Source organism: Quercus suber, unplaced genomic scaffold (genome assembly GCF_002906115.3).
Source record: "Quercus suber isolate HL8 unplaced genomic scaffold, Cork oak 2.0 scaffold_183, whole genome shotgun sequence".
NCBI classification, from domain to species: domain Eukaryota; kingdom Viridiplantae; phylum Streptophyta; class Magnoliopsida; order Fagales; family Fagaceae; genus Quercus; species Quercus suber.
The window spans coordinates 1,070,825-1,084,223 of NW_027069641.1; the positions used below are offsets into that span (position 1 = coordinate 1,070,825).

General features: G+C 35.1%; 1 pseudogene; it reads right to left on the reverse strand.

Moving 5' to 3' along the window:
* Positions 1-4,825: 4,825 nt before the first annotated feature.
* Positions 4,826-13,399, reverse strand: part of LOC112004692 (probable pectinesterase/pectinesterase inhibitor 12) — a 23,471-nt pseudogene continuing 14,897 nt past the window's right edge.

The following is a 13,399-nucleotide window of genomic DNA, read 5'->3' on the forward strand; positions in this document are numbered from 1 at the left end:
GTTAAACTTAAATTAATGAATTGGTAATTATGCTAGGGCCACAACTTTTGGTACAATTTTGTGCTACAACTCACAACATGGTGAGTTATGATTAGTAAGGATGTGTCCCCACATAGTCCACTAACACACTCTTACCAATCACAACTCGTCATATGACGAGTTGTGGCATAAAATTGTACAAAAAGTTATGTCCCTAACATAATTCATAAATTAGATTACACAGACTTTGAGGTAATAATAATGACAATAACCACCGAGGTGTGGTCAAGTAGTTTTGGATGATGCACAAAATATCCTAACTGTGAGGTTCAATGTTTGAATTCGAATATGGATTCATTTGGGTTACCTATCTTAGCAACTCAAGGTTTATTAGTCTCTCGTGGGGTTGAAAAGTTATGGCTCACTATGGTCTTTTTGCACTCCAATAAGACCCCAGACCCAACAAGCAGAGTATTACTATAGTCACACCACAGGTTGAATTTCACAAGTTGAATTTCCACATTGGTTGCCACCTACTCATTTTTTTATTCATAAAAAAAAAAAAAATGACAATGGAATCCTTTTTTTTTTTTTTTTCCCCTTTCACGGGATGTAGGCTTGTAAAGATCAATCGGGCCTGTCGCTTTTTGTTTATTTATATATTATTGTCTATTTCTGCTCCATTTGGAGCCCCTTTAAAAGATATTCTTCAGGACATGGTATAGAGTATTCTTCTTTTGAAGACAAATACAAGTGGGATTCTTCGTGTTTATATGTCTCTGTCTAAACTGAGTCAACTGATCCACTGTTCCTTTCCCCTTATAAATTTATTGGGATTTATTAAATGAAAAAATAAAAATAAACAAATAAACAAGCATCTTTTCATATGTCATAGTATTGGAATTGGACATTACTGAATTAAATTCTCTCAATTTCATGCAATTGCCATTTTATTTCATTTATTTAACCATCTACTAATATGAAGTTATTTAAAATTTAAAAAAAAAAAAAAAAACATTGTAAGGACTCAGTTTGGATTTGACCCTGAGTATGAATGGTTTTTTTCAGCCCAACAAGCCCAAACAATAAATTTATAGAGAGTGGGTTCAAGGTTTAGGCACTGGCCGTCGTTCATCAAACATCAACTCTTTTTTATAAAAGAAAATACTTAGAATTTATTTACAACTGGGGGGATGCTCCTCGGCCCATGGCCGAGGAGCCCCTTTTCTTCCCATTCTTTCCCCCCCAGTTTTTTTACTTTACTTGCTTTTGTTATATAGTCTTCATCTTCCTATCTCCTTCTTCCATCTGTTGATCATCCATTCGCCTCTCTTCTGGCCGTCCGTCCCATCAGAGGTCTTATCAGTACTCAAGTGGTTCACTCTGATCAACGTTACCCTGCTAAGGGGGTTATATCCCCATTAATGCGGCCAGAGGGGTTAGGTGAATACATTAAGTGTGAATGTGACAGCTTGCTCTGGGCTTGTCCCCTCCAAAAAATTATCCTTAGTATGCCGAGGCCGAAGAAGTCCTCGGCGTGGGCCAAAAAAGAGGCTTTCCCCAACTTAGCCTTGGCTGGTCAGTCTTCCTCGGCGCTGGCCTTGGGCCTACTACGCGATGGGCTATGGCTGTCAGGCCCACGGGCCCCACAAACATAATATTAGATACACATATAAATTGTAGTATTTAAGTGGCTTGAAATTAATTAGAAGTTTGTACCTATCAAATATATAGAAATTTAACTTAATAAGAAAATTATAACCATAAGATTAATTAAAATTCTAATAACTTCATATTATAAAGCTCTTTATTAAGGAAGATAATTTTTATTATTATTAGGATACGCTTTTATAAGGAAGAGTTTTAAAGAAGAGAAATTGAAGTGTGAGAATATTGAATAATAAAAGGTTTTTGAATGACAAGAATGTAAAAGCTATAAAATATGTTAAGAAAAGTTAAACATCACATGTAAAAAACACATTTAATTTACATCATGCAATTCTTACGTAGATAGTAAGCCACTTGGTGCAAGCAAGGTGTATAGTGTGTAAGTTTCACTATATTAAGCACAAAGTATGATATATAATTTAAAATATATATATATATATAATTATAAATATTAAATTTACATTTAAATTATTTGAAACTTTAATAACAGAATTTTTGTTTGAATTAGAATTTTAAATTTTTTGAAACTTAAGTAATGGAGTGTTTTATCTAAACTTATCCTAACAATTATGAAGTCCCTTGCCATTTTGGTCATAAGTTTATATTTGAAAATAAACTATCTTGATAATTAATGAGAGTCTAGCCACTACTTGTTACAAAAAAGGTAGGTTTTTTTTGTCACAATTATGGCTCCTATGACTCCATTTTTTAAATAATCAAATACTTTAAATACTGTTTACCAAGAGCCTTATAATTCAATTAATCCCACCCCAACTATCAAATTATAAATTAAAAAAAAAGAAAAAAAAAAAAAGAAAAGAGAGAATGAAGGCATCCTTATTATTCCTCCTCCAATAGTGTTTATTTATTTTTAGAAAATCTAAGTACACAATTTTTCTACAACTTTTGGCAAATATATATATTTTTTCTATGTCGTTTCCTCTTTACGGGAATAGGATTTTTCCTTTTTGTACACAAAACTTGAAATTGTGAAAGAACGTGACAGACAAGCCAATTAGCAAATAAAGTTTATGTCCCAACATCTGCCAAACTCTCACATGTTTAGATTCTTTTATGACGTGTATTTAATAGCCTTTTTAAGAAGACCCGTCTTCTTTTTATCTGACCCAACTGACTTATGAGTTATGAGCACCCCCTACTACTGATTCATTTACATGATAATTTTGACGAACAACTAACCACTCTGCGATTTAACAAAAGAAAGGAAAGAAAAAAATAGTCTGCGAATTAAGAGAAAACAATTTTAATTTTTTTTTTTATACATGATAAGAACATGTTTGATTTTTTTTTTTTCTTTTTTAAGAAAAAATAAGTTCATGAATTTGGGATTGTGGATCCATCAAAATACCTGTTGAAATGCATAGTAGTGGATGTAAAACATATTTGTATTGTAACGGCTCTAATGCATTGGAGCAATAGAGTTAAGCCGTGTTCTAAACTTTTAGCAAGATGTTATTTGTATTTGCTATTTAATTGTAACCTTAAGGGTACGTTTGGTACGTTGTAATAGTTCTTGCAATTGAATAGTTATTCATATGTAATATCAATTCAGTCATTTGGTTACATCTTTATTACGTGGATTAGTTATTACATTGGAATAACTATTCTTTAAATTGAAGAATAGTTATTCTTCTTTAAAATGGATGTAATAGCTATTCCTTAGTATATATAATAGGTTTTAAAATTAATATATTTCCAAAAATATAAAGTTTCCTTATACATTATCTTTTACAAGTTTTCCATATGTAACAACCAAACTTATGAATAGTAATAGTTATTCTATTACAATGTCTTCTATTCTCAATAATAAAAATTATTATTCCTAATATAATCTACATTCAATATACCAAACGTACTCTCAGTGTATTAGGGAGTCCGAGTATTTTGTGGAGTCATGCATGGATGTAAACGTTAGGCAGGCAATTAGTTTGGTTTGGATTAGACACTGCTTTGCTTGTATTTAAATAGCTGTAATTATTTCCAATAAACATATGAGAGGATTTTAATCTAAGTTGTATCTCAATTAGTTCTTAGAGGTCAAGATTTTTTCAGTAAAATCCAAACAAATCCATAGTTTATTTTTTGTTTCTTACTATGTATCAAGCCATAATTCTTTTTGCTTTTTTTGCTCCAAGTACTTCTTTTCTCTTCAAAAATTGTGTATGTATCATCAATACGATAGAATTTTAACTTATTGACAAGAAGATTTTATTAGTTGAGATAATTGAAACTCATACACCACTTGAAGCAATATTATTTTATATAAATTTATTATAGTCATTACTTTTATTATTATGCAAGAATAATAACAAATTATGTCAGTAAATTGAACAATTAATCAAGACAAGAACTTGGGATGCATGAACTTGGATACATGTATAGGTAGGGGTATGGGTATAAAACGGCAACACAAGCAAATTTTGAAAAATTATAATATAATATAGCATATTAGACATCATTATGACACAAATACGACACGAATACAACACTCCCAATAAAATGTCTATACATCCTAGCATAAAACTGGTAAAAGAGAAGGTTCTATGAGAAAAAACATTATTATTCTCCCCCCACCCCCCCCCCCCCTGGTAATAATAAAAAAATACAAACCGATAGCATTTTTAATAATAAATTTGGCAAACTACTGTTTTAAAAATTGTTTAGTGTTAATGCTATTTTTTTTTTAAAGACGATTATCTATCCAAAAGACAATTTTAGTGTTCAAAAGTTAATATCATTATTATTATTATTATTATTATTTTTACTTGAAATAATCTTTCTTTTCTTTTCTTTTTTTGTGTGCAGATAAACTGAAACTTCATTTAAGTAAAAGAAAACTACGAAACAAAAGAAGAACAATCATCCCTACAAACATCAGCAATTAGATAAGGGAAATTGAACTTATTATAAGGAAAAGGGCTTCTAAGATTGCCAGCCAACTTACTAGTAGCATGGTTTAATCAATTGCCTTTGAGTCACAAGACTTTTGATAGGTAAATCACCATTATATGTATTAGAATGACCTAAAACACGATCTAATTAGATAACTTTAAGGAAGTAAAATTATTTTGGCCATAAGATCGAAACAAAATAGAGAAAAAAATAAGAAGAAAAGAAAAAAGATAATTCCACTTATTTAAAGCCTCTTTATACTAGATTAAAGTTTAAATCCATCATTGTAAGGAAATGAAGTGAGATCCAACCATTCATCACCATTATTAATGAACTTTGACACAGTGAAATTATATGCATTTTTAGTATCCATTATTTGATGCCCTGGCCAAGAAACTCTACCATCTGTTGATGAGCCAGGCCCATCATTGTCATACTCCCCATAATACAAAGTTTTTGATACTTCATCATCATTATTGGGCCCCTGCTTCCACCCAGTTGGGTCAATAAAGTTGGCAATGTAGGATTCTAGGTAAACTGTCCGAGAGTACTCCCTCCATGGCCTTCCTAGGTAGCTTTTCACTCTGATAGAATTAGGCTGCAAATCCTTTTCAGCAACAATTGAACAATTCTAGATGGAGATTCCAGTGTCCTCATTTGGGCTATCACGCGACTGTGCTATGATAACTGTGAATTGGCATGGGGTTAGTATTCTAGAAATAATGTTACACCCTTGAAATACAACTGTTGCATTCCCAAATATGAAATCTATAGTGCTCATTATGTCACACTCTCGGTAGAATTGTCGAAAGGAATGGACATACAATGTATCCTCATAACCAATTATGGAACACCTGTACAATGCTACAAAGTCCACATTTACTCTCAAGGCAACTGCTTGATGTTTCTTTGCTCCAGCATTGTTCTCAATATATATGTCTTGTGCTAGAAAGCCATTACTAGACACTGCTGAAGTTCAATTTATTATATATTACTAATTAGTTACAAGTAAAATAAAAAGGGAAAAAATTCATTAGAAAAACTCTAAAGTTAGTTTTAATTTAATAACCAAAGCTCAAAAAATAATGTGAAAAGAAATATGATTGATGTCACTTCAACAACATATAAATAAGTGTCTGGAGATTTTAAGGATGTCACAAATTTTGTTACACAATCTTTATAAATTCATATGTTACCAATTATGTTAGGTTTAAGACTTTAGGAACTAATGTATTAGAACTTCAATTTGTAATATATTGGCAAACCATGATCAAAACATAAAGTCTAGGTCTAGGCTTGCTCAAAGTGTGTTTAATTGTAAAATTGGAATCGAGTGATTACAAAAAGTGTTAGGTTCTAAAGCCTTAGGATTTGATGTATTTAGAACTTTAATGTGTAATGTTGGCAAACCATGATCAAAACAAGTTGTTTGGTCTTGTTTAGGCTTGCTCAAAGTTGTGCGTTTATGTAAAGTTGGAATCGAATGGCTGCAGAAAGTATTAGTGACTTTCGGCCTGGCTCGATCAATCGAAGCTTAGACTCGATCGATTGAATATCAGGCAAAATGTTTTTTTCTGCAGAATTTCCAACTCAGCCCAAGCCCATTAAGGATTAGGATTTCATATCTAATTCTCCTAGTATTTAAAGAAAACCCTAGCCACGTTTTGGAGTGCAGTCCTAGTTGCTCTAGTTGTATTGTTGATCATATTTTGCGGTTTGTGTAAATCTCTTGTGAGATCCTTAAGGAGTTTTCCTTCACATAAACTTAGGGTTTTCAAGGTAGAGATATTATCAACACCTTGATGATCAACTTAGTTGCTGCCATTTGAGCTTAAAGAAACGCAACAGGAGTGCTTGTACTTGATTGGAGAATCCAAGAAAGAAGGAGTCTGTGGATTCGGAGCTTGCACGTGGTCATATCAGTAAGTTCTACTGATGGGTAGCATTAGGAAGTCGAGCGTGGGTGCTTGTAAGTCCTTTTGTACGAACTTCGATTCTTTCATATAGTGGATTCAAGTTTACCTTGAGGATCGCTAGGTTAAATCTTCCCTAAGTTTTTTACCGGTTTGGTTTTCCTGGGTGATCATATCTTTGTGTTCTTTATATTTCTGCTGTTTTATATCTTGATATGATTATTTGATTGTGTTAACCTAAATTTGCATAATTTGACTAAGTTAATCACTTGGCTAATAAACTGGGTTAATTCAATTGTTGTGTTTTAAGGGATCTAAAAACTTAACATGTGGTATCAGAGCGGGTAGCTCTTTTGTTTTAGATCTTTTGATCTAAGAGCTGATCCTTGATCCTTGTTATCATGGATAATTTGAAGTGTCTTTCTGATCATGTTTTTGCTAATGCTTCTGTTGATTTTATTGATGTTTGTGAAACTTTTCGTAAGGAATTATGTAAATCTTTGAAAATTTCTAAGAAATTCAAGGAAGAGTTAAAATTGGCTAATCTTGAAAAAGAGGAATTGATTGTTAGATTAGATGAATCTAATAAAAAGAATGAATTTTGGAGAAATCAAATTTCCTCTCAAAATGAGAAGATGAAAAGCTTGGAACAAGAGTTACTTGAATCTAAAGTTAAAATTGAAAATTTGACTAAAACCAAGCCTGCTGTTGATAACAAAAGTGTTTGTGTTTCTCTTAACCCTAAAATTGAGAAAGTTTATATCCCTCATTTCAAGAGAAATAATAAAGAAAAGACTTATTTTACTAGGTTAGACAAAGGTAAAAGTTTTGATATAGATGCTGAAGTTTCTAAATCTAAGTCTAAACCTACTGTTAGAGAGCATAATAAATCTATTTTTGTGCCTACCTGTCACCTTTGTGGTGTTGTTGGTCATATTAGACTAAATTGTTCTTCGTTGAGGCAAAAACTAAAATCTGAGACTAAATTTGCTGTTAGGAATACTGATATTCCTAAATTTGTTCATGTTTGCCGCTTTTGTGGTGTCCGTGGTTACATTCATTCTAATTGTTATAAATTAAAATTTAAGTCTTCTGTGTTTCAATCTAGGATATGTGATGATATTTCTGATAGGCCACAAACTGAATGACCCCTTGTGATAAAACCAATTAATTAATTAGCCAAGTTTTTAATTAATCAATTTATCATGCAATTGCGTGGAAGCACAAACAAATCACCAAAAACTAAATATGCAGCGGAAATTAAATAACACGGTGATTTGTTTACGAATGGGGAAAAATCTCGCAGTAAAAACCCCACCAGGTGATTTTCAGGTCACCACTCCCGAAACTCCACTATTATCAAATCAAGCGGTTACAAGTAAAGGAATCCCAAATACCTTACCAACCTACAGTTGAACCCTTACCTCAATACTCAATTGGACTTGATCTGTAGCGACAGTTCCCACCTTTGATGCACGGCTCCCAAGTACGTGACTAACCAATGCGTGGATCCCAGTACGCGACTTCAGAACACCAACTTAGGAAGAAAGGTTGGCTGCAAAGTTTTTCAGTTCATCCTTTATGATGAATAGCAGGAAGATGCTTGGTTACAAAACCCTATGGTGCAAATACATAGCAACTTCTTGAAGGAAGATGAACTAGGTCAAGAACTTCGTCTTTTGATCACAATTTGCTTGAACAGAGATTGCTCAATGATATTGCAACTTGTGTCACACTTGACGGCTCTTAAAACAATCCTTTTATATGTTTAGGGTTAGAAGAAAAGAAGGTCCAAAAACATATTCACGGATCCCAAGAAAATCATATTGGAAATCTGAAATTTTAAATCTCGACAGATAGCAGGTGTCGAGGTAGCTGTCGAGAAGGTGTCGAGCTTTAATGAAATTGCACTTCAGCTTGCTTTTTCTTGGACAAACTTGATGACTTCAACACTTGACCTTGAAACCTTGTTTCTTAAAGTATTAAAAATACCTAGAACTACCCAATTACAAGTAGAGTGCGTTTTGTCAAAGGATTAGCCAATATACATAAATAAGTGACATATGTTCTTAACAAGTGAAAACATATATGTCCTAACAATCTCCCCCTTTGACAATCCGTGACAAAACCACAACAAACAAATGAGCATATGAGAGAAGTCATAAATCACTCAACTCATATTCACTTGTTTGAATACAATAAAATCTATCCTAACACAAACTCTTAAAAAACTTTGCAAGAAGAGAGTTTATGGCAAGTAGACTTTGACAACCTGTATTCCTGAAACACTTTAAACAAAACTCATCAAGGCATCTTGTATGAAACAGAAATAAATAGATTGCATACAAGTATAAAGAACATGTGTATAAAGATAGAAAAGAAACAACATAAGAAGAGAAAGGTGAAAGAAACATACGTCCACATATATAGAAAATAAGTACAATGTATGTAAAATGGTCAAAGGACCTCATATACATAATCAATGTATCTAAAAGGTAAGAAAAGAAAAGATACATATAAAGCCTCACTACATGCCTCAGAAAAGTCAGCATTCTCCCTATCAAAAATGTCCTATACTAACTCTCTACCTAAGATGACTACTCTCATAACCCCAAAACTACTTCCCTTTTTTGTCACGAGTGACAAAGGGTAGAGTGTCATGTAGACATCTCATCGGCAGAGCTAGCATCCCCATCATCATCATCATCATCAACATCATCCTCAGAATCTGAAGCTGCTAGAGTAGGTGGTGAAGGAGTAGCCTCTGGAGCAAATCCACCTATGGTCGCCTGCCGTCGTGCAATACGAACAACACGAACATTCACCTGATACAACTCAGCAGAGAGTGTATCAAGGCGAGTGTCCATGCACTGCAGTTGCACCATAATATCTCCCAGAGATACATCGCTCGAAGAGGAAGAAGGAGCAGATGTAGATGGAGCTGATCTGGATGGAGCCGAACGGGAGGGAGGAGTGGCATCTGACTGTCTCGATCTGAATTTTGTCTCACTACGTTTTACGGTAGCGGCATCTATGGCAGATATGTGTGTGAAGTGGTCGGACACAAGAAAGGGAATGGAAAAATGGCGTAAGATCCTCGTGATAGCGGAAGGAAAGATGAGCTTATCACGGGACGCCGAATCAAGATAAACATCTATGATAGACAGGATGAAGTGAGAAGGAAAGTCTATGGTAAGATACTCTAGAAGTGATAGCAAAAATTGAGCACGAGGCTCTGTGATAGAGTTATAATGAGAAAGAGGATGGAGAACAAAAGTCATCACCATGTTGATAAATCTAGGACCTTTAGCAAAAGACCTACATGATGTGAACTGATGCTCACCCCAATCAGCAGGGCACTGACAAAAGGTAGAGATGAGCTCATCTTTGGACACAGTCCTCAGACGCTCACAAGAAGGATAGTCAGGAAACTCTATCCTAGGAACCTTAAGCACATCCGCAACTAGCTGCGGTGTGACAGGGATGCGCGTATCTCGAACGCAAGTGAAAAAGAGAGGTACTGAACGATCTATCCCATGTACATTGTAGTAAAACTCCTGTATCAGCACGAGAGGGCAAGTGACCGGGATGTCACACAGTGACCCTCATCCCCTACTGTGAATGACAAAGGGAAGGTCAGTATCGGCGAAGTCCGCCAGAATGACTTGGAGTTCCGAATGAACACCTCGTCTAGAAAAGTTCTCTGAAAATGCCTTATGGGCATCTCCATCACGGAACCGAAGGTTAAGGGGAGCAGAATCAGAAGAAGTAGAAGCTCCAGAACACAGAGGGTTTCGAGCAGGAGTGGATTTACGTTTGGGTGCCACAGACACTACTAACGTAAAAGAATGAGAGGGAGAGAGAGGAAAACACTCAGAAAAGTTCCCAAAACAGTTTAAATATGACAAATATATTGAACAACAAGTACGTATGCATGAGAATGCATGAGCATGTGACATGTAAAACAAAAATTTCATCATGGGCTCAGCCAAATCCAATCCTATTAGCATACAGCATATAGCACACATCTAAATGCATGTAAATATCATTATAATGCACATGAAATGCAATATATGACATTTTAAAAGCATTTAAGTGAAAACCCAATCCAAAATTTCAAGAAACACTCATTAATTTTGAAAAACCCCAAAAGTTTCAAAAAAAATCCCAAAACCTAGGTTTTAAAACATGCAATGCATGAAAAAGGAAGGGAAAAGTGATCTTACCAAGTGATTGAAGCAAGGAATGGTCAAGATCCAAGTGGGTTGGAAGATTTGAGTGAGAGAAGTGTGAAAAGGAGATGAAAAGCCACGGAGAGATCGAGAGAGATCGAGTGAGAAATGAAAGAAATCGTGACAGATCCTTAAATAGGCACCTCAGTAAATCTCGATAGCTGAGGTGTTGAGAGGTATCGAGGAAGCTGTCGAGGAAGGTATCAAGAAAATTGCCGTCGACAGCTAAAGGTATCGAGAGGTATCGAGATGCAAGATGAATTTCAGATAAGAGATGCTCGATCGATCGCACAAGTGTCGAGGAGGTATCGAGGAGACAGAAGATTTCTCAATCGATCCACAAGGTGTTGAGACAAGTGTCGAGAAAGAAGACACGAACACAACAAGTGAATCTCGATCGATCCATCAGGTGTCGAGAATCTATCGAGGAGACAGAAACTTTCTCGATCGATCCATCAGGTGTCGAAGAGGTGTCGAGATTGCGATAAGAAACAGCTTGAGAACCTCGACAGATGACTAGGTATCGAGGAGGTGTCGAGGAGGTGTCAAGCCAGCAGTAAAAATCAGTTTTTCGAGAAGGGAAAAACACAGACATGAATGCAATCCAACACACATCTCAACCAAAGATCCACTCAACATATAAAGCTCTCAAAAACATCTCTCAACAAAAATTTAAGCACATGGATCCTCCAAAACACACACACACACACACTAAATGAGTCTAACCAATTTTATTTTTCAAAAACAAGTTATGACAGTTTAGTGAGCATACATTAGCACATGTAAAACCTTTGTGATGGCCAAATCACATTGTACCTGCACATGTACCAAAAGTAGCAAAGAATATTGCGTGTTGTGTGTGAAAAATATCGCAAGATTGCATATGTGTATACATGTTATGACGATCTGAGATATGAGAAAATAACTTTAACTCACACACAATCATAACTGTTTGATGGGGACTATCACTTTCGAGGTACATCCTATAACTCCCACATCTCCTAAAATACACGCTTGCAACCATATTTAAAGCATTTTTAATCTTTTTGCTTTTTATTTTCTTTGCATGTTTTCTTTTATTTTAGCATATCATACATGGGCATATAAAAGAGAGAAGAGAAATACCCAAGATGTTAAGCATTTGACATCGCACTTTTGCTATGCCGAAGCATACGAATGTCTTTGACACTGCACTTTTGCTATGCCGAAGCATACAGGTGTCATATTATGATTGGCCGGCAACAGTGGTGAGATTGTTATTTATGCCTTTCTCTTAGGATTTTCTAGTCCTACCCGTCAAAAAGAGTGATATGAGTGTTAAGCTTTAAGAGATAACCTAATCTTACTCATCACAAACAAGAGCCACAAAACTTACTTGCTTAGTTGTGCATAGAGATGCTCATCTAAACTACAAGAGATACAAAGTTTAGAAAACTTTGTTTCATTGGCCATCCAAGGTACACAAGTACCAAAGTACACATAACACACACTGTTTTTGTATTTTCTGATTTTTCAATTTTTTTTTTCAAAAACAAAATAAACAAAACTGAAAGTAAACACACAAAACATGTTAACAAAGCAAAGCAAAAACTAGACTTACTCAGCAGAAAAACAAAACACACAAGCAATGTAACAAACAGAAAAACAAGAAGGGAAAAGAAAGTGATGAAATCACTTAAAGTCCTTTTTCTTCCACACCTTGGAAGAGCCTTTTCTTTGATTGAATCCTTGAATCGGCAGTGAGGGGGAAGAATTTAAACCGTTCAAGTTCGAAAGGAACATGAGGGCTTTCAGAAGATCTCTAAGAGGAGCAAGAGAGGATTGAAGTTGATTTTGGCTTCCAGATGCTGTCATGCCATTGCTTTGTTGAGTAGCTAACCACTTATAGCAATTTGGTCTAGTATGACCGGCAGCTCCACAATGATGACAGAGATGCTGCTTCTTTTGTTTAGACTTTTGAGAGTTAGCCTTCTTGGCCATAGGGTTTTTAGCATCTTTCTTATCTTGCTTAGGGGGTGCTCCTAAGATAGATTTACCCTTGTCTAAGTTCTCACTCTCTAATTCAGTTTTAACATCAATATTCTCAATTTCAGTGTTATTAATAAGAGGAACAAAAACAATATTGCTAGTAGAAGCAGTATTGGAGAAAGAAAGACCATACCCCAAACCAGTTCGATCTGAAGCAGATTTTTGATTGCTAAGCATCTCATCAAGCTTCGCACTTGAAGTCCTCTCCAGTTGAGCTCTTACTTGAACCAGCTCTGCTTCAAGCTTCTTGGTCTTCTCCGCCAAAAAGTTGTTTTCAAATCTCAGTGCTCCAATAGTTTGATTCACTTCATCAAACTTTGTGGACAACTCTTCACAATCAAGTTCCACATCACTGAGCTTCTTGGTGGCCAGCCTATATAATTTCTCATGCTTTTCAAAGAGCTTATACAACTTCTCATAGGTTGAATGGATATCATCTTGATCATCCATCTTCTCAAATTTTGACTCCACTAGTTCTTCTTCTTCATCCATTTCTTCAACAATCCCTTCAGTAGGATTGACTGTGGCAGTGAAGGTATTTAAGATTCCGTCATCCTCATTGTCGGAATCATCTTCAGGCTCAGTGTCACTTAGAGTTGCAGCAAGTGCCTTGCTTTTCCCAATGCTCTTGAGATATGTAGGACACTCATGTTTCATGTGTCCGAA